The 21,406-nt window shown below is 47.0% G+C and overlaps 1 protein-coding gene across 1 annotated transcript in view; it reads right to left on the bottom strand.

The window, feature by feature from the left end:
* The window catches only part of LOC144129564 (uncharacterized), a 920,144-nt gene that overhangs the window by 182,112 nt on the left and 716,626 nt on the right, over nt 1-21,406 (bottom strand). The gene's annotated exons all lie outside the window — the stretch shown is intronic.

Below are 21,406 nucleotides of genomic sequence, written 5' to 3'. Positions count from 1 at the left end.
GACACCTGAACTGCGCCGTAAGGGAAGGGATAAGGGAGGGAGTGAAAGAAGAAAGGAAGAAAGGGGTGCCGTAGTGGAGGGCTCCGGAATAATTTCGACCACCTGGGGATCTTTAATGTGCACTGACATCGCACAGCACACGGGCGCCTTAGCGTTTTTCCTCCATAAAAACGCAGCTGCCGCGGTCGGGTTCGAACCCGGAAACTCCGGATCAGTAGTCGAGCGCCCTAACTACTGAGCCACCGCGGTGGGGTACAGTGCTAAGCACAGAATGCATATTAATACCCCTGTCACATGGGCACTTTAGATCTTAAATGAGTCAATGCTCATCGAGCTCAGCGCAGATCGACGGTTGTCACCCGGCCTCTTTCAAGCGCAGTCGAGCTGGATCTAGCTTGACTCGATGCCGATTCCTCAAGAGCGCTTGAGGTTCCAAGCACAATCAAAAGCACTCTCGCTCTCACGAACCTATAAAAATAATCACTAGTTAACAAAATAAAACCACAATGTTTGTTCTTCTATTTGAATAAAATTAAATACAGAGCATTATCAGGTATTATGCCTGCTTATATGCAAACATGTTTGAAAATAATCTTCACACCACCCTCAATGCTTCGCCGTCAAAGTAAACAAAGATGGATTCCTCCTGCTCGTCGGCGCCCAAACTGTGCAGCGAGCGCGAGACAGCCGCTCTCATCGACTCCTGGCAGGACCGCCTAAATGATTTGCGGCGCCAGAAAAGGAACGCCACAGTATGTGCGGAAATCGCAGAGGCGTTGCGGACCCTCGGGTTCGATCGCACAGCAGCAGAGGTGCGCCACAAGATAAGAAATTTGACGCAGATGTACCGGTAAGTAAACATTTTTAGACGGCCTCCAACTTCGCCGGCATTGGCTTTCTCACCTGCACCTGTTCTGCTTCGCTGCTTTGAATTCACGCTTCACGAGATGTCATTGCACTATAGCTGCATTCGATTCAGTGCTGGTTCACAGCACCAATCCTGAAAAAGTGTTGCCAGCGCGGTGCTGAACCAGTTCTGTGTTGCAGGTTCGGCGCGTCAGCAGCGACAATTTTCAATCGAGCGCAGGCAAGCATGTTTTGTCTTCTTCTCACCGTGGAGGTGTTCAGTTCGCGCGTGTATTTTTTGTGTGCACTCGATTTCAGGCCTAACAATATTTAAGTCGGTCATGGAGGTGACCATGGCAGAGGGTGACGACATGGCATAGTTTTTTGTTATGGAGTAGGTCTACTCTTCGCACAGTGGATACTAGGAAACCGACCCCGTGCTGTCTTTTGCCGCAAATGAATCTTGGACCAATGGCAGTTGAATTCCGAAGTGTTACAAAAGCATGGTTGCAAGCTGTTTCAATTACGAGCTCGCGATGCTCTTCAGACACTGAGAGAGACGTTCTAAGAACCTTCGGAGCGCTTCAAGGCACCAGCATATTTTCCGACGCCTAGGAGAAGCTGCCCGCAAATCGCCGCCGAGAACTCGCCTTGCTCATTTAGCTATTATAAGTAGTGATAAAAAAAGTCCTTTGGCAGCACCAGACGGCTTCCCCACTGCTTAGCGTTAGCGTGAAATTTTGATTCATTACGTCTCCATTCATTTCAAGCACGGCGTCTGAACGTAAAATCTGGTAGACTTGTGTTTGTTTAATATGCACCTAACGACAGGCCTTTATTTTTGCTTTTAAATGCACACTGACCTGCATTTCTGCAATTATGTAAACTTGCGCTACTTTCCTTCCTTTTTAGGGGTTTCAACAAAAACGGAACAACCACAGGCTTTGGCGCCATCCAATGGCCCCATTACACTCGCATCCATTCTTTCTTGGGGTCGTAACCAATGAACGACCCCTCACTCGTTCAATAAGCCCGCTTCTCTGGGGAAGCCACTGAAGAGGAGGTATGTAGATCAAATTTGAGTTTGGCAATGCACTTGCCAAAAAAAGTTGTGCTCTATCATTTCCTCACCTTTTCATTCATATCACCGAATACTTTGAAAATTGGCCTTTATTAGAGTAGCTATGCTGTTGTGGTCATAAAATATGTGGCACGCTGAAAAACTAAATGAACGTGCCAAGGGGACATCACTTACAAAATGCAAACAGCTTGACATTTGTAGTCTGCCTTTTAGCACTGCTGCACGTTGCCTAGCACACAGCATGCGCTAGACTGCATTTGAACCACATTGATGTTTATTTCTAGTTCCATCATCTCAACAACATATTTGTTAGTGCTGTCATCCTGTCTTTTAGCACTACAAACCATCACATAATCCAAAGCATCAACCACCTTATGTTTCAGGTGCGGTCATGATGTCAATGGAATCAGCCTTAGGTGGCAACTAAAGGCATTTGCTGAGGCAGTAAGTAAAGAAAAGATGACCTTAAAAGAAACCTTGTCAATGTATTTGGAAAGCCTGATTAAAGGTAAACTTCTATCCACTAGATGGGAAAAGAATATAAGTGGGTCAGAAAAAAATCCGTCTAATAATCACTGCGCAAAGTTCACAGCTGGTCACTGGATACCTCTTTGTTTCCCACACTCTTAATCCCACAGTTCTCGGATTTCAATGGACCGAAGACATTGGCAGGCAAACATCATAAATTGTCATGCCGATCAATCTTGACACGTTGATGGGCGCCGACACCGGTACCGCTGAGGATGGCAGCCCGCACTGGAAAATTTACAGGAGCCCGCATTGAACGCGGACGACAGTCGGGCCTGAGGTTTTGTAGCCGAGTCGGCGGCCATTGAAGACGGAGGAGCAGAGGGGCAGGCAGGCATCCGCAAGCAGCAAAATACCAGAAAAAAGCTGCCGACTGCTTCTTCTGACTTAAGGCAAGCTTTGCTCACGTAGCAGAGGATGCTGCGTAAGAGCCTTGAAGCGTGTCACAGCAGAGAGATGTAGATGAGGCAGCGGCACTTGACGCTGCAAGAGAAATTGGTAAATGCCATAACAAAGTTTTTTGAATCAAGTTAATAATTTTTCTAAATTTTCAGTGTGATATGTTTCTATTTCGGCGGTTTTTACTTTGACTATGGTTTTTTTTTGTTAGTTTTCAGACTCGTAAGATTTCTTAACGTCTTGCTCCTGCTTTCATATAAGCAAGTGCCTGCGCGATGTTGAGCAGCAATTTGTGTTATTGATGGCAATGTTAACCACATGAAATATGACATCTGATATGACTCGAGATTTTGTCTCTGTAGCGAACCATGACGGCCGCGCCTGGTGCCGCATTGGCAGATCACTGACGAAGCGCCGATGAAGACGAGGCGCCGATGAAAGAAAAAGTTTCGCCGCGCTGCACGAGATCGCTTGGTTTTTGGACTGGCTGTCGGCGCTGCCCGCTGTCCTGCTCGCCGTTTTGTGTCGCCCGCCGTGAACTCTTTCTTCTGACCTATTTGCGTACAAACCCCCTTTCACTTGGTGGAGGTGCGAATTTTCTGCCACCCTGCAGCTTCGAAGTCGTACGCTTCCGCTCATCACCATGCCTAAAGATTCCAGCCCCACTTCTGCCGCGCTGCCACCGACCGTCGTCTGCGCTGGAGCTTTTCGCCAGCGCAATCCTGCTGTATTCTGTGGAACCGGGGACCATGACGTCAAGGGCTGGTTATCCTCATACGAGCGGGTAAGCACCCATAACAAATGGGACGATGCCCTCAAACTGAACAACGTCATCTTCTATCTTACGGACGTTGCGAATCTGTGGTGCCGGAAACCACGAAGCTGACATCACATCGTGGTCCGCCTTCAAGCAAAATTTCGCCGACGTCTTCGGCCGGCCTTCGGTGCCTAAGTTGCTCTCCAAGCAACGCCTACGTGCTCGGGCTCAGCTGCCTGGTGAAAATTTCGCCAGCTGCATTTATGGACGAATGCAGCTGCTGTGGTAGACCTGTGTAGGCGTGTGAATTCTTCGATGCCGGAGCGCGCCAAGATCGATCACATCCTGAAGGGCATCGACGACGACTCGTTTCAGATGCTTCTCGCCAAAAATCCAGCAACCTTCGTCGACGTCCTTGCCCAATGCCAAAGCTACGACGAACTAAGCAAGCGCCGTCTTCTCACTCTCTCTCCACTCTCGCACCCGGAGCCTCTGGGGGCTTTTACGTCTGACTCCGACCACTCGCCACTGTTACACCAGATAAAGCAGTTTTTTCGCGAAGTTGCTCGTCAGCTCTCTCTCGTCCACCCGAGTCCCGACGCTCCCTCTACTCTTGTGCCTCCGCTTCAGCGCGTCATCCGAGAACAAGTCGCCGAGGTTCTTCCTACCCTGCCTGATGTTACTTCCGTCCCTCCTTTGTCGTACGCTGAAGCCGCAGCACATTATAGCCCTCCACTCCTGTGGCGGCGCCCTTGACATATGCCGTCGTGGCTGCGTGGCCTCGGGCTGTGGCGTTTTCACCCAGTCCGCCTGACCTGCGTCCGGCACGGGTCCCACCAGCGGCCCCGCTTCATCCTCCCTCTTCGCGACATTATAACCCTTGGCGCACACCGGACAATCGTCCTATATGCTTTTCATGCGGTTTCCTCGGCCAAGTGGCCCGCCACTGTCGTGGCCGCATGGTCGACGCTCCAGCGTTTGCGCCTTCTGCCTGCTCACCCCAGCTGCTTCGGGCTGCTCCACCTCCGGAAGCGTGCGCCAGCGACCAGCGTCCGTATACGACCCGTCGATCCCCGTCCCCACGTCGCCGTTCACTGTCGCCCATGCACCGTAGCCCTACGTCCGCTGACGAGGTAAACTAAGTTACGCTGTTCCAGAGGCAAGAACTGCGTGCTTTTCGAACAGTTGAAGGCCTCGTTGTTTTTCCACGAACATTCAAGTGGTGTCTGTCGACGGTCTGTCTTTGTCCGCGCTTGTCGACACAGGTGCTGCTGTGTCAGTGATTAATGAGAGACTGTGCCGTCGCCTACGGAAAGTGACGAGGCCATTTTATACATGTCGCTTCTCACTGCAACCGAAGAGAGGATCGCGCATTTGGCAACATGCACAGCGCGGGTTGTCATTGCTGACATTTTGTACTGTGTCGAATTCTTGGTCTTGCCGTCTTGTTCTAACGACGTGATTCTAGGGTGGGACTTCCTGTCAAAAAATAACGCCGTGATCAATTGCGCCCGCGCTGTGGTAGAATTTTCTGCATTGAGCGACGAACTGGCCGACTACCTCCATTTCGTGTGTCCGCAGAAGCTCACCGTCACTGAAGACGTCCATATCGCTCCGGATGCTTCAGGGCTTGTATCCCTCTCGTGCCCTGCCACGCCGGCCGTCACCATTTTATTTACGCCGTCTTCTTCCTTTGTCCATCGCAAAAACCTGCCGCTGCCGTCTGCTGTTCTCGATGTTCACGGAGGTCTCACGAAGATGCTTATGAACAATCCATCTTCTTGCCCGCTTACCGTGCTACGTGGCGAATCTCCTGGTTCAATTCAACCTGCCCACATTCTCTCTGATCTGGATGCCCCCGTTACTTCCCGCCGTTCCTCCATTAACGCTCTTCATTCCGATTCGGCACCTGATCCATTGCCCGACGCCGCTTTCCAAGCCGCCATCGACGACGCTCTTCTTTCCGCCCACTGGACGCAGGTCTCAGCCCTTCTGCTCACGTTTCGCTCCGCTTTCGATATTGCCCACACTCATCTAGGCCGGACTTCCACCGTCGCTCATCGCATAGAGACCGGTTCTCAACCGCCTTTTCGACAGCGGCCATATCGTGTGTCGGCAGCAGAGCGCCGCGTGATTAGTGAACAAGTTGAGGACATGCTATACCGTGGTGTCATCTGTCCGTCTCACAGTCCTTGCTCTTCACCGGTGGTAGCTTTAAAGAAGAAAGATGGCTCAATCCGATTTTGTGTCGACTACCGCCGCCTCAACAAAATTACCCACAAGGACAATTACCCTCTTCCCCGCATCGACCACGCTCTTGATTGCCTCCAAGGCGCTGCGTACTTTTGTTCTCTCGACCTACGTTCCGGCTACTGGGAAGTACCGATGCTGCACCTGGCAGAGAAAAGACGGCATTTGTCACACCCGACGGCCTCTACGAGTTCAATGAGATGCTGTTTGGCCTGTGCAACGCACCCGCCACATTCGAAAGGATGATGGATAACATCAAAGGAAATTCAAATGGCAAAAATGCCTCTGCTGCTTGGACGACGTTGTTGTCTTTTCCGCCAATTTCACCACGCACCTCGTACGCTTACGACAGGTTTTGACTTGCCTGACTGAGGCCGGCCTGCAGCTGAATCTCAAGAAGTGCCACTTCGCCGCTCGGAAGTTGATCATCTTGAGCCACATCGTCTCCAAAGAAGGCATTCTCCCTGACCCGGCCAAGCTCATTGCCGTGGCGCAAATTCCGAAACCTCTGTCGCCCAAGCAACTTCGAAGCTTCATGGGTTTGTGTTGCTATTTCCGGCGCTTTGTACGCAATTTCGCGTCGATCATTGCGCCACTGACGAAGCTACTTGGCGGAAACAATGACATGTCTGGCTGGTTGGCCGAGTGCGACGAAGCGTTCACTACCCTGCGCCATCTTTTGACTTCGCGCCGATACTCCTGCACTATGACCCAACAGCACCTACCGAGGTCCATACGGATGTGAGTGGCGTTGGCGTCGGAGCTGCATTGGCTCAGCGAAAAGATGGGTTTGAAGAATACGTACTTGCGTATGCGAGTCGCGTGCTCCCCGAAGCTGAATCCAACTATTCCTTCACGGAGAAGAAATGTTTAGCTATTGTATGAACACTAATAAAATTCCGGCCCTATCTGTGCGGTCACTGGTTTGATGTCGTCACGGGCACCCATGCGCTCTGCTGGCTATCGTCTATTAAACGTCCATCCGGTCGCCTCGCTCGATGGCCTCTTCGCCTTCAAGAGTTTGACATTCGCGTCATCTACCGTTCCGGCCGTAAGCACATGGACGCCGATGCTTTGTCTCGGTCTCCCATTCCCAGCGACGCTGTCTGCTCCTCGGCGACAGATCCCGTGCTTTCGTCTCTTACCATCGCTAATATGCCTGCGGAGCAGCGGAAAGATCCGTGGCTTGCTTCCCTAATAGACGCCGTGTCTTCGTCACAGAACGCTGCGCCTTCAAGAACATTACGGCGCCAAGCTACACACTTTGCCCTTCAGGATGGCCTTCTATACCGCCACAAAACATGCCTGATGGTTGGCGGTGGCTTCTCGCAATTCCACGCCATTTACGATCTCAAATTTGCGCCTCTTACCACTATGGTGACTATGGGATAGGCTCTATAAATTGCAGGGGAGAGTTATAAGTCGACTTCGCGGACAGAAATAATTTACGGATCATGAATACCTTCTTCCGCAAACGAGAAAACAGGAAGTGGACCTGGAAGAGCCCCAATGGAGAAACTAAAAATGAAATCGACTTCATATTATGCGCCAAACCTGGCATCATTCAGGATGTGGCTATCCTCGCAAAGGTGCGTTGTAGCGACCACAGAATGGTAAGGTCTCGAATTAGCTTAGACTTGAAAAAGGAACGGAAGAAGCTAGTGAAGAGGAAGACCATTAACGAGTTAGTCGTAATAGGGAAAGCACAGCAGTTTGGAATAGCGCTGCAAAACAGATATTCGGCTTTAACTGAGGAAGACAATCTTGATGTTCATACAATGCACGATAATCTGACATCAATAACAACGGAGTGCGCAGTAGAAGTAGGCGGTTGGACAATTCGACAGTATACCGGAAAGCTATCTCAGGTGACGAAAGATCTGATTAAGAAACACCAAAGCATGAGGGCGTCTAACCCTACCGACAGAATAGAACTAACAAAGCTATCAAAGTTAATAAATAAGCACAAAGTAGCCGACATAGGGAAGCTTAATATGGGGAGAATCGAGCATGATCTAAAGAACGGATGTAGCCTAAGAACTGTGAAGAGGAAACTAGGCATAGGTAAAAACTAGACATATGCATTAAGATACAAGCAGGGCAATGTCATTAGCAATATGGATAAGATAGTTAAGGTAGCCGAAGAGTTCTACACAGACCTGTACAGTAGCCAATGTAATCAGAGCGTTAATGAGAAAGACAGCAGTGCACAGCAATGCGTCATCCCGCCAGTAATGAAAGATGGAGTAAAGAAAGACTTAGAAACAATGAAAAGCGGGAAAGGAGCTGGGGAGGATAAGGTAACAGCAGATCTGTTGAAGGATGGAGGGACATCGTGCTAGAAAAACTAGCCACCCTGTTTACGCAATGCCTTATGAATTCGACTGTACCAGAAGCTTGGAAGAATGCAAACATTATCTTAATTCATAAGAAGGGAGACGCCAAGGACTTGAAAAATTACAGGCCGATCAGCTTTCTATCCGTTGCCTACAAAGTATTTACTAAGGTAATCGCTAATTGAGTAGGGCAACGTTAAACTTTAATCAACCAAATGATCAGGCAGGCTTTCGTAAAGGATATTGGACAATAGATCATATTCACACTATCAATCAGGTGATAGAGAAATGCGCAGAATATAACCAACCTCTATATATAGCTTTCGTTGATTACGAGAAAGCATTCGACTCAGTGGAAACCTCACCAGTCATACAGGCATTGCGTTATCAGGGGGTAGAAGAGCTCGACTACTGATCCGGAGTTCCCGGGTTCGAACCCTACCACGGCGGCTGCGTTTTTATGGAGGAAAAACGCTAAGGCGCCCGTGTGCTGTGCGATGTCAGTGTACGTTAAAGATCCCCAGGTGGTCGAAGTTATTCCGGAGCCCTCCACTACGGCACCTCTTCTTCGTTTCTTCTTTCACTCCCTCTTTTATCCCTTCTCTTACGGCGCGGTTCAGGTGTCCAACGAAATATGAGACAGATACTGCGCCATTTTCTTTCCCCCAAAAAAACCAATTATATATATATATATATATATATATATATATATATATATATATATATATAGAAGAGCCGTATGTCAAAATACTGGAAGATATATATAGCAACTGCAAAGCCACTATAGTCCTCCATAAAGTCAGCAATAAAACTCCAATTAGGAAGGGCGTCAGGCAAGGAGACACGATCTCGCCAATGCTGTTCACCGCATGTTTACAGGAGGTATTACGAGGCCTGAATTGGGAACAGTTGGAAATAAGAATAAATAGAGAATATTTAAATAACCTGCGATTCGTTGATGACATTGCCTTGATGAGTCACTCAGGAGGTGAACTGCAAATCATGATCAAAGAGTTAGACAGGCAGAGCAGAACGATGGGTCTAAAAATTAACATGCAGAAAACCAAGTTAATGTTCAACAGCCTAGCAAGGGAACGACAGTTAACAATTGGCAGCGAGAGCCTAGAAGTTGTGACGGAATACGTCTACTTAGGGCAGGTAGCGACCGCTGATCCGGATCATGAGAGGAAGATAACTAGAAGGAATAAGAATGGGATGGAGCGCATATGGCAAGTTCTCAAAGATCATGAGTGGCAATTTACCAATTTCCATCAAGAGAAAAGTGTACAACAGCTTCATCTTACCGGTACTCACCTACGGGGCAGAAACGTGAAAACCAGCGAAAAGAGTTCAGATTAAGTTAGGGACAACGCAGCGAGCTATGGAAAGAAAAATGATAGGTGTAACGTTAAGATAGCGGAAGCGGGCAGAGTGGGTGAGGGAACAAACACGGGTTAATGACATCCTAGTCAAAATCTAGAGAAAGAAATAGGCTTGGGCAGGACATGTAATGCGTAGTCAAGATAACCGCTGGTCCTTAAGGGTAACGGAGTGGATTCCAAGAGGAAGTAAGCGTTGCAGGGGGCGGCAGAAGGTTAGGTGGGCGGATGAGATTAAGAAGTTTGCAGGCAAAGGGTGGATGCAGCTGGCAAAGGACAGGATTAATTGGAGAGACATGGGAGAGGCCTTTGACCTGCAGTGGGTTTAGTAAGGCTGATGATGATGATGATGACAAAAATGAATATCCAAGGAATGCTATTCAAGCCAGGCAGTTCATTTGTATGCCATTAATGCATGGTGATTTGAAAGCCTGTGGGGTGCACTGGCTCAAACACTGGATCGGCTAGAGCCCCAGTCAGGTGCCATTATAGGCCAATATTGGAGTCCGTTTTCCAATGTATTCGACCAATCCCGGGCCATTATCAGCGTGCTGCTTGGGATGTGCAACCTGGGTGTATTGATGAATGGTGTTGCTTGGGCTTGTTTTATCCCACTTTGTTTGCCACATGTATCCAACGTTAAACAGTCGAAGAGCGCATCATTATGCATGCTAATTTTAGTTATTGATTTATATCATATTTTCTTAGTAACACTTTTGTCTCAACTTAAACCAAAGAGGCACACCACGGCATACATTACTGTAACGTTTGGAGCCGTTTTGGAGCAATCGATGACCGCGCTCCATGTTTTCCGCTTCTAAGTTTTGTGGAATCGAGCATGAAGCTTGCTCTTCATTCTAGTTTTCCCGCATGCAGTCAGCCAGTAGGTTAACATCTTCACACAGTCGTTTCCATGTCACGTTTAACATTCCGAATTGCCTATCAAGCGTTCTTGAAGCATTGCGTAATCCTGTCACCCCTTTCATCCCTCCTCTTCTAGATGTCACACACAGTCGTTTTTTGTCGCGGCTCGCAAGAGTACTGGCACTCGCCGCACAAAGCCCTATTTTGTTTGTTATTTTGCTTGTACTGTCTTTCTCCAACCCGTTTTTTTTCTTGCGCCCAGCTACGCGCTGCGCCGCTCATCCACTCACTCTGGATTTACCTCTACCACTTTTTGAGGTGCTCTTTCACTTTATGCAACAAAATATAGAAGAAAAATTATTATTATTATTATTATTATTATTATTATTATTATTATTATTATTATTATTATTATTATTATTATTATTATTATTATTATTATTATTATTATTATTATTATTATTATTATTATTATTATTATTATTATTACATAACGTGGTCATCATTGGGTGACCCTTGTGTTTCCTTCCGAATTGATGGCGTTCGCCGGTTCTGAGCATTATGGATCAGTTTTTTGTATTCATGTAAACTGTCAATCGACGAAAAACAAGGCGGCTGAACTTGAGGCCATGTTTAGCACCCTCGATCTTGAGTTTCATATTGTCATGCTGTCAGAAACTTGGTATGACCGAAGAGCACTTCCCCAGCGGCTTCCAAACTACGATTGTTTTATTCGATCGAGAAGTGCTTCACGGAATAGTGGCGTCTTCGTGCTAGTGTTTAAGAATTTTTAAGTGTCAGTAATCATTATGAATGGCTGTCCGTCTGACACGCGCGTATAGTATGCTGTTTTTTATCGTCAACCAAATGGTAATACCGATTGCTTTTCGCGCTTGCTTCAGAGGCTTTTCGAAAGTGTTCCTGATTTTAAGTGCGGTGTTATCATATGTGGTGACTTCAGTATATATCTTTGAGGTTATGAGCCGCCGGGGTGGCTCAGTGGTTACGGCGCTCGGTTGCTGGCCCGAAAGACACGGGTTCGATACCGGCCGCGGCGGTCGAATTTCGATGGAGTCGAAATTCTAGAGGTCCGTGTACTGTGCGATGTCAGTGCACGTTAAAGAACCCCAGGCGGTCGAAATTTCCGGAGCCCTTCACTACGGCGTCTCTAATAGCCTGAGTTGCTTTAGGACGTTAAACCCCCTTGAAACAAACCATATCTTAGAGCTTACAGCACTCTGAGGCATGGACTTGAGCTCGTGTTGCGCTCTTAAGGCTGCCGTAGTGTCATCCATTTCCCTACTGGAATTACTTCCGATACTTCATCATGTCTTGATTAGGACATCACGTACAGCAGTCAGGCCGATATGAAATATGCTGTTATTTCATATCGTGTCAGCGGCCACATTCCAGTTTTTAAGATTCAAACGTAAAACATAATATCAAAATCAACGTCCTCCTATATTTGAAGCAATCACCAGTGATAACCTAGATCGCTTTCGTTAAGAACTGCGTAAAGTTGGCGGGAGTTTGTTTATGCTAGAGGCCTGTGTAATTCTAGAGGCCTGTGTACTGTGCGATGTCAGTGCACGTTAAAGAACCCCAAGTGGTCGAAATTTCTGGAGCCCTTCACTACGGCGTCTCTCATAGCCTGAGTTGCTTTCGGATGTTAAACCCTCCAAAACCAAACCAAACCTTTATTTGTCCAATTAACTTTAACAAATATAGAAAATAGTTCAGACTCTCTTTTCTGCACCATAACGGCCAGATGTGTACCTAAAGAAGTAAATATTATTCGCAACTAAGTGTTGCTTTTCATTGACAGAAGGCGGAACCTACAGCCGTCGATCGCCGATGGTCAATAAAAGGCAGCTAGTTTCTTCGCACAACAAGGCGTTTTACTCTAAAATTGAGAAAAAGGTAGCGGAGAGGAAAAATTGTAGCCTGCACTCATTAGCTACACAATGCGCGTTCCATGCCGTGAGTTGAGTTGAGGTGTTGAATGCTACAGGTGGGGTTAGCCTTGCTTTATCTGCCAGCAATTGCTCCACCGTAGCGTTCCTTCTATATTAACAATGTCCTCAAGCCTCTCGCATCTACACCGCTGTGCGCACAGTCTCTTATAATAGCCCACATTCTCTCCCGTAGTCACCATCTATGCACACAATCAATCCACACAGTCCACATCATAGTCCACTCCAGAAGTCACCATCTATGCACATATTCAGTCACAGTAGAACATAGGCTATTGTAGTGCCACAATCCATACACACATTCACTCACATTATAACGTAGTCCACTCCGGAAGACACCATGTACGCGCACATTCCATCACAGTAGGCCATAGTCCGTTCCTGCTGTCACCATTTAGAAACAAGATCCGTGTCCTGCAGACACGTTAAACGAAGGCATTCAGCCTCCCTTCTGCATGTCTGGTTTCCACTCGGGTAGACAATGTCTTGAACTGTGCTGTGACGGGTTCCTGTCTTCTTGAAGTTAGCGAACATCACATGCCTTTCCGCGTTGTATTCTGGGCACTACTAATATAATGTTCGATAATCCCGCATACACCACATAAAGAGCAGAGCGGAGACGATGCTATGCCGCGAATGCTGCATACTGCATACCGCATATGCCGCGAGACGATGTTATGCTGCGAGCAGAGGCCGTGCGAATTCGATGCAGAAGGGTCGCCTGAGATCTTTTCAGTCCTTTGGGCACACATGGTTTGTGGGACGCTCTCCACAGGGTACTGAAGTGATCGAGCACCATTTTCCTGCAGCGACTTTTTCCATCTTGAGGTACTTTTTTTGATGAAATAATTGAGAGAGCTTTATGGGCGAGATTGTCTGCCACCTCATTACCGTTGACTCCTATAGGAGAGGGCACCCATTGGAACTGTATAGTAAAGCCTCGGCTGTGCAGATTCAGCACCAAGCGCAAAGAGCTTATAGACAAGGCATCAGTGAGGAATCCGCACTCTTATCTCTCAAAGGCAGATTTTGAATCAGTTAGGATGACAACAGGTTGAGCCGGACAATACCCTAATTTCCGCAAAGCCGCCTCAATAGCAACACTTTCAGCCGTTGTGGAGGATGCGACAGCAGTACAGCGTACGTACCACTTACAGTCCAAAGAAGGAATGTAAAAAGCCGTTTCGCTGGCTTGTTTGACCTTGTCCACAGAACCATCCGTGAAAATTTGAAGATGGCAGGCATACTCTGTTTCCAAGTGTTCAAGTACAAGAGAACGCGCTGCGGCCAAAGGAGAGCTGCACTTTGCACTCACATTGGGAATTGTGACCTTACAGTCGAGGGTCGGAAAAAACCAGGGGGTTTCAACTGTTTCCTTTGCTTTCGGACATTAATACCTAAAGAAATAAGAGTATTGAGTGCCAAGTAAGCCTTCGACTCATATCTCTTGCAGAGCCGCTGGAGAAGGAATCGCCCAGCTACCGTCTCTCCTAGGGCGGTCAAGATGCATTAGTAGCCTCTGAGAAGAGATAAGGCTAAGAGGTTTCGATAGGGACTCATGAAGTACTGCCTTATTCGCAGCCGCCTGAGGAACTCTAATGAGTCTTTTTAGGCCCTGTCTGTGGACAACTTCAACACGTTCAAGTTGTGATGCCGAGGATGAAATTAAAGGTAATTGATACATTATGCAGCTGACCACCAGCGCTTCATGAAGTTTGACCATTGAAGAATGGCTTCCCCATTGCTCACGGGCAAATCTACAGATCACATTGAAACGAGAAGATATTAATGAAACAATCGCGTCTACAGCTTTTCGCCACTGTAGACGGGAGTCAATAATAGCGCCCAAGAAAGGCGTGTGGTTGAATTGACGGATGCAAGAGTGGCCGAGGTCTATCCTCAGCCGCGCTTGACGTCTTCCTACACCTGGAAACAGAACAAAGCCAGATTTTTCCACTGACAGAGACAACCCTACACCTTGAAGGTAAGCTTGTGCCGAAAGTAGAGCCTGTCGAGCTATCAGGGCTAATCACTTGTGTTGGTAGCCAGTAATCCAAATACAGATATTGTCAACATAAAGTGACGTACGCACTTGCCTGCAAGTATTTTTCAACAAATCGGGAAGGCTAGCCATTACGACGTTAAAGAGAGCGTGGGGGAAAGAACACTTCCTTGAGGCACACCTCGTGATAGAACCATTTCGTTGCTTAACGTACTCCCTAACCATGCACGAACCGCGCGATCACTTATAAACTTTTAAATGAATCTTAACATATGGCCTTGTATGCCCATGTCTTGCAAACTGTTTAGAATTGAGCTCTGAAGCACGCTGTCGTAATCTTTCGCAACGTCAAGAAAAATGGCTAAGGTGGAAAGGCCGTAAGCTCTCTGCTGTTCAATGTGACTGACCAAGTCTAAGACGCTATCTTGGGCACTAAGACCTCGGCGGAATCCTGTCATACATGTTGGCAGTGCCTTGCTGTCCTCAAGCCACCACGATAAGCGTTCATTTACCAGCTTCTCCATTAACTTAGCCACGCAGGAGGTCAATGACACAGAGCGATACGAGGCAAGGTCTGTCATGTCTTTGCCAGGCTTCTGTACTGGAACTACATGTGCCACCTTCCATGACGGAGGAACATCGCCAGTCTCCCAAACTCGATTGATGAAGTTGAGGAGCTCCTTTCTGAGTTGCAAGGGCCGATTATTCAGCATTTGATTGGTGATGCCATCGGGACCTGGTGCACAACGGCGCCGCAGACCACTGAACGCAGTCTGGAGCTCACGAAGCGTGAACGGGACGTCCATGATAGACCTGGAGGAAGCAGGTTGTGTATATATATATATATATATATATATATATATATATTCCAGAATCAGCGCGTACGAGTGCGTCTGCAAAATCCTCTGCCAAGCACGCGATAGGTTTTCCTTGCGTATTGCAAGAGCTGCAAAAGGCTTCGAAAGGCGAGATTCTCCAGCAAGGTTGCCAATAACTCACCACATTCTCGTCATCGGTGAGAACACAGTCAAACTAGCGCAGAATGAGGCCCATTGCGACCTGTACAGCTTGTTCGTGTGCCGTCTAATAGCAGTATTCATACCATTGAAGGTCGTCTTCAGTTGCATGTCGTTCTTCTTTCGCATTAGTTGGCGCTCCGCCCTTCTCGCTGCGCAAAGGTTCATGAGTTTTAAATCCAGGGCCGGAAAATGATCAGGTAGCTTGACCGCCGTAGTTGCTGCTAGCTTACATGAATTCATTTTGTCAACAACATCACCAGAAACACTTTCTAGGTGCTCTCTGTACTTGTCCCAGTTGACCACATTGCTAATTTTAGGACCATGCATAAGAAAGTCGGCAGCAAACACAAAAATCGGATAGTGATCACTTCCCATGCGGTTAGGCGCTATTGACCAACTCACGCGGACGTCAGATGAATGCAGTGTCAGGTCTATAGCTGTCGCTGAGGCTGGAGGCCGGAAGAAAGTGGGGCTTCTGTCATTTGCAACACACAGGTCCAAACTATCAATAACCTCTACGAGTTTGCGTCCTCGAGAATCCATGTTCTTGCCACCCCAAACGGCATGATGGGCGTTGAAATCACTGCAGATGATTTTAGGAGCTGGGCAGCGGTCGCAGAGCTGCTGTAGAAACAAATCCAATGCTTCCTTCTTCCGCGGAGACACGTACACGGATGCAATAGAAAAGGTTCGAGAGCCGAGCTGTATTCTCACAGCCGCTACCTCAATGTCATCTGTGCAAAGATCGGCAACGCTTAAAGAAAAATGTGGAATTTTCCCTCTTATGTAAAGCGCAGCACTTCCTGCAGGAAATTGCTTTATGCTGCAGTTTTTATGGGCGACTTATCCAGTCAAACATCTTCCGCTTGGTAGGCCAGATTGTGACATGGCCAATACTGGAACACAAGTCTATTTCAAGAATAGATTTAGTTCAGCTAACCGACTTAAAATCCCAGCGCAGTTCCACTGCAATATAAACGGCACTTTTCAGTGCATATGAAATCCACGAGGTTTAACACCATCCATTTTAGATCGCAAGGAAGTTTGCTGCGAATGTTTAATTAGGGACTCAAAAGAAAGCACTAGCTGTAGGAAGTTCTTCAGGTTACCAGGCGCCATCGCTGGAACATGTGAACGCAGGGCTCCAAACAAAACATGAAGAAGGTCAGACATACCTTGATTTTTGAGCTCCTTATTTTGCGCAATGCACTCACAACATCGATAAAAGATGCCGACGGGGACACCCTCTTGGCAGCAGTGGCTGGTTATTTTGTCACTTGTGCTTATGATGGTCCCCCTTGCCGTGAAGTCTGGCTGTTATCCGGTCGCTCAGGAACATGGACACTTTTGCTGGAAGTCGAACAACCGACTCGCACGCTATTTACCTTGGCGTCTTGCTGGGCTCAGGTCTCTTAGGGACAGTGTTGGGTAAAGCAACATCAGACTCCAAAACTGGGAACACGTCTAATCCTGGGACAGGCGTATCAGTCGGTTGGGTTTTGGGACCACCATTAAAGGATATTCGACGGTGCAGTGCACTCAGACGGAAGGGGCAGCCTGCGAAACTCGCTGGATGATCACCACTGCAGTCGGCGCAAGCAAAATCGGCCTTGAAGTTTTTAAAGTCGTGGTCGCCTCTGCACCGCTTACAGCGTCGATCCTTTGTGCAAATTTTGGCCACGTGCCCAAACCGTTGGCATCTAAACACCGTGGAGGAGCTTCAGTGAAATCTGCAACTGCGTGTTTTGTGAATCCCAGATCAACTTTTCCGGGGTGCTCTGAGTTGTGAGCGAATGGCAACACCATAGAGTTCGTAGGTTTCGCAGCCTATTCTTTTCCTGGAGACTCCACACGACGCACAAGTCGTTTCACGTGCAGAACATCTTGTGGTTTCAGATAATCATGTAGGTGGCGTTCTGAATACCACTTTGGTACACCCTTAATAACACAGGTGTTCTTCATGTAGGAACGGGACAACCGCACGTTAAATGTGATGCCAAAAATCTGAGAGTTCTGCAGGAGCTTGTAAACCTGCTCTTCCGTCGTGACATCCAGCTGAAGAGCCCCGTGCATGGTGAACCGACTTCGAATCGGAGCTGATCCTAGCAGTGATTGAATGGCGCGAAAAGTAAGATGGGATTCTTCTCTCTTAACCCTCTTTTCTGTGGGCTCAACCACTACCGGGATCCCTACTGTTCGTTGTTTGCGATGACTCACCAACTTGAAGCCCTCGTTTTCCACGTCAGCTATATCGGCCACTGACTCGTCACTGTCCACGATCGTTGACTCATCCCCACTAAGCGATGAGGTGTCGCTGGACGGGTGGTTGTGTCCATGTTCTGGTCGCCCGACAGCCTGGGGATTTTATGGCCGCCTCTTCCGAGCCAGATTCTTTTGAATGGCGTGGTCCCTTTAGGCTTGTCGGCGCCGGAGCAGCCGTACTTTTCCCATAGGGACAGTACCGCCTTGAAGATGCTGCCGTCCTCGAATATTCAAATAAAACTAGGTAAATTAGGGAAAATTAGGTAAATACACAGATCTGAGGCGACAGGAGATCGAGAAACGTCTTCGTCTTCTTCTTCCAGCCGTGCCGTGCTCAACCAAGATGCCGTGACTACTTGCAGTCTGCAACATCGCTGAATGTAAGTTGGCGCTGTGGTGGGACGGTTGTGCAGAGGGTAATTTACGTTTTTTTTTCATTGATGCAGGCACTGCAAGAACGGCCAGATGCTGCTCTCCGCTTTTTAGTTTTTCTGCAGCAAATAAATAAAGGAATGAGATAATTTTTTTTGCTGTGTTTCTCTTAATATGTGCGTAGCGAGACTCCGCAGACGATGTTTTCATAGGCTCGCTATGGTACGAAGCGCACGCATGCCCATTGACACCTGAAAGTTAACTTGCAAGCTAACTCGAAAGCTCAATGCAGAGCCACACCGCCGCAGTTATCGAAAACCAATAGAAACGCCGAAAAACCTCCTCTGGCATTTCAAACGCGGCGGTGTTGCAGTGCGTCGCTGGCGACTGACCATTTGTGCACATGAGCGGTTTCAAGCTGCCAAGGCATTACACACGGTCATGATGCTGGACGCTACAACACATAATAGAGAGTTCTAGAATATAAAATAATATTCTGAGCGCAGTAATAGCAAACATTCTACGGGACATTACGGTTTATGTTACATTGTTCAGTGTACGCACAGGAGGTAACCCCAATGAGAGTGGCGCCTTCCGGTTTGAATGATGACAGCAATTTGTGCATCAGACCGGTGCTCGTTAGGTCTGCGAGCTACCGAATCGTCCAACGAAATAAAAAAACAGCCCGAATTTTTCGTCCATTCAATTTGTTATAGGCAAGACAAGACGAAGCGTAAGTCTCATACCCAGTTTATAGCCAGTTCACGGGCTGAAAAACGCAGTAACATCGACGAGTTCACTGCGAAGTTAGAGGCTCTGCTTCAAAGCCCGTCGCCATGTTGGGTGTCGTGCATCTGCTGCGTAAGCTATGTGTTTGACGTCACCATCCGGTTTCTACGAGCCTTTTCGCTGCATTCGAACCACCACATCCGCTTCCGCCATTTCGACCAATCAGGTGTGTCCGCTGCGACAGGTTGTAACGCTTTTTCTTATGACACAAAAGCTAAATAGGAACCCTGAACTGTACATTGTCATGAACCGTGGGAAAATCTGTGGCGATGTGCTTCCCGGTTGTTTCACAGACCATTTCATCAGTATCTGTCCGCAAACTGCCGGCCTGAGAGCAATCCATTTCATTGATGCTCACTGCACGGAGTCGACATTTTTGAACCCTTGAAATAAACTTGAAATAAAACTTCTTTTGCACCAGCTAGGTAACAGTAGGGCCTGTGATGCTGATGGCGTGCAGATCGAGCCTGTCAGGTTTGTGCTTGATTTTATTTCACCTGTTCTTCCTCATCTTTACATTGCCTTTCAAAAGGCCAATTTTCGAGAAGAAGGCAGGTGGCAATGGTGCATGCTCTGTGCAATTAAGGTAACAAATCACAAAAATCGAACTATAGGCCAATCTTCATGCTCTAGCTTTTGTCAAAAGGACTTGAGAAGATAATAATTTTTAGGTTATCTCGAATATTTTGACAAGCACTGCTTATAACCCCACATCAGCATGCCTTCTGCAAATGCATTCCGACTGAATTTGGCGTGCTTTAAGCGAAAAGAACTAATTCTAGAAAATTTTGAGGCACGTTGATTAACTTTAGGCGCTTTTGTCGACTTCTACAAAGCTTTCGATTCCACTGACTATACATTTGCATCGTAAATTCACTTATTATAGCATTCGAGATAAGGCCCTCGACTTACTTGAGTCATGCTTGTGTCACAGAAAGCGATTTGTGTATGTAAACGGCTTATCATATAATGTCCTTCCTCTTCATGTGGATGTCCCTCAAAAAACCATTTTGGCCCTTTCTTTTGTCTAACATTTCAATCAACGATCTTACTGACATTGACCTCGACATCACGTTTATTACTATGCCGATGACATCAGACTTCTCTTTTCATCTAACTCCCCATATGGTTTGGTCCTACATGCTAACAGCGTGCATTCTAAATTACATCAATATTATCTCGAACACTGACGAATAATCAACACCGAAAGAACCAATGCCTTACTCTATCAATAAAAAATATGATTATCGCATTACCTGGAGATATTGTGTTTAAGACATGTTCAATTGAAGTTGTACGATAAATCAAATGTTTGGACGTGCACTTTGATCACGAGACGCTCTAGCAGTTCCATAAAAATTTCTTCGTTGCAAACTGTCACAGATCCTGGATGTCGATTCTCTCAGGTACCTGCCTCAATTCATAAAACTGCTATTTTATAATGCACTTTTTCTCTCTCACCTTAGTTAGTGCTGTCACGTATGAGGCCACCTTCAAATACAAACATTCATAAGTTGTTTGATTTTCAGAAGAATGTTCTCCGTGTGACTTGAAATAAGCCTTACGACTTTCATTCCAGTGTTCTTTTGAGTCCGCTCAGAACCCTAAAATTGCCTGCCTTAATAAAATAATAACTAGAAGACATAAAAATATTGCTTCGTAGGCTTTGTCACTAATCTGAAAAAACATAGCCTCTGATACAATTGGAGCTCCCGAGACTTGGTGTGTTCGTCAGAGAGGTGAGCAAATTCCCCTATCTACTTTTCTTCCCCCACCCTCAGTTTTTAATCCATGGCTCTTATTCATCCCCACCCTCAATTTAAACGTTATCCCACCCACCCTCAGCCACAATTCGAAAAATGTGCTAGCTCTCAATCGCCATCACATCATCAGCCCTCACTCACCGTCACTAATAGTGTTTTTAAAAATGGAGTTATTTTTGTAGTCTGCAACATCTAGCGAAAATATTGTGTAATAAACATATAAGACAAGCCCTCAAGGCACTAATGAACGAGAGGCTAGATCCTTATATATGTGTGTGTGTATTCGTACGCATGTACGTTTGAGCTAAAACGTGAGACAAAACCACGACAGCTACGAGTTGAGTCCCAGAATATCACTCTGACTTTACTTCTGGCACGAACTGCATGCATACATGTGTCCTGCACTTATAGCATTTTATTATCTATGAGCACTCTTGAATGAGTCAGCGCGTTGTTGTGTGTGTACAAACACCTATGTATGCCAAGAATCTTTAGAAAACAATGCAGTAGCGTTTACTACGACAATTACAATAAGTGCTAAGCACAGAAAGACTCATAACAAGGAAAGTTTGTAGGTCGTTTAATCACCGTTAACAGATGACATTCTGATAGCACTGGGTCTTCTGAATGTCACTGGTTCTAATCTTCCGTCATTTCTTGCGGTTTGCTGGATGATCTTCTGATGACGCTGCCAAGCGGACAGATCGAAGATGATGAAGACTACGCTTTCAAACGCTTTCAAACTACAACGTGAGAGAGTGACAGTTTAGCAAATTACGAACGCGG

This window comes from Amblyomma americanum, chromosome 4, assembly GCF_052857255.1.
Source record: "Amblyomma americanum isolate KBUSLIRL-KWMA chromosome 4, ASM5285725v1, whole genome shotgun sequence".
NCBI lineage: Eukaryota > Metazoa > Arthropoda > Arachnida > Ixodida > Ixodidae > Amblyomma > Amblyomma americanum.
The sequence above is the reverse complement of the archived record's forward strand: the minus strand, read 5'-3'. Positions and strand labels throughout refer to the sequence as shown.